Genomic DNA, 1,065 nt, shown 5'->3' on the forward strand with positions numbered 1-1,065 from the left:
GAACTGAGAGTGCTTTCTCTTCACCAAAACAGCTGGTAAGGAAAGTTTGTCCTCTTTGGGGGCTCTCAGACTAACACTCTCTTGTGTATCTACCAGATGCTGGCAACCCAGTCTACTTCTATGAATTCCAGCATCGGCCGAGCGAAACGGAAGGTGTTTTACCAGACTTTGTAAAAGCAGATCATGGAGTTGAGATCGCTTTTGTCTTTGGAAAGCCCTTCTTAGCTGGTGATGTATCCACGCTTGCTGAAGTATCCCTTTTAAAGCATCCTTATTACCCATTTTACTGACTGGAGGGCTTTAGAATAGGCTTTCTCTCTCACAAGCATTGCAATGAACATAATAATTTTCTGTCTTTAGTAGCAGATACCTCTAATGCAATGAGTCATCTGCAGCTCTCTCCTTGAGAGCAACAGGTAGAACTGGCCACAGCCTGTTGGCATTGATGGAGCTGCTACTGATTATCCAGTTTCTAATGCTGCCGTTTCCTCTCTCACTTTGCAGGACACGGTACAGAAGAAGAACATAAACTTAGCAGAACTGTTATGAAATACTGGGCTAACTTTGCTAGAAATGGGTGAGAATCTAATGCTATTTACAGCTCAAGTTTGGTCTGTGCTGCCTGAGACAAATTTATGTGACTGAAGCAGTGCTTAATGTGGTGGTTCCTAGAAATCTGCCACAATTTAAGATAAATATTGAAGGAAATTATTTCTCTTTCTAACGTCTTTTAAATGTCAGAAGACTAACACAAGCTCAGATTATGTGATTGTGGGCAGTGAGAGGCCAATGGAAAGGTAACTTGTCCTTCTGTTATTTCCAGAAATCCCAATGGAGAAGGCTTGGTCCATTGGCCTCAGTATGATCTGGATGAGAAATACCTGGAGATAGACCTGAAGCAAAAGGCAGCCCAGAAACTGAAAGAAGGCAAAATGAAGGTTTGGACACATCTCGTGAAAAAAATGATGAGTGAAAGGAGAGAACACACAGATTTGTAAGAGCTGCAGAGGGTACAGTTTGCTGTGAAGACCCAAAGTCAAACAAAACCAGTTTGTCAGGATTCAG

General features: G+C 42.3%; 1 long non-coding RNA gene across 1 annotated transcript in view; it reads left to right on the top strand.

The window, feature by feature from the left end:
• LOC114072402 overlaps window positions 1-959 on the top strand; it is an 8,537-nt gene extending 7,578 nt beyond the window's left edge. Inside the window, exons 2-4 of the long non-coding RNA XR_003574168.1 lie at window positions 97-228; window positions 505-577; window positions 824-959. This is a non-coding gene — a long non-coding RNA (uncharacterized LOC114072402). The remainder of the gene's footprint in view (window positions 1-96; window positions 229-504; window positions 578-823) is intronic.
• The last annotated feature ends 106 nt before the right edge of the window (window positions 960-1,065 follow it).

The sequence above is a fragment of the Empidonax traillii genome, unplaced genomic scaffold, assembly GCF_003031625.1.
Source record: "Empidonax traillii isolate 1590-97213 ecotype Southwest subspecies unplaced genomic scaffold, ASM303162v1 scaffold3129:size15045, whole genome shotgun sequence".
NCBI classification, from domain to species: Eukaryota; Metazoa; Chordata; class Aves; order Passeriformes; family Tyrannidae; genus Empidonax; species Empidonax traillii.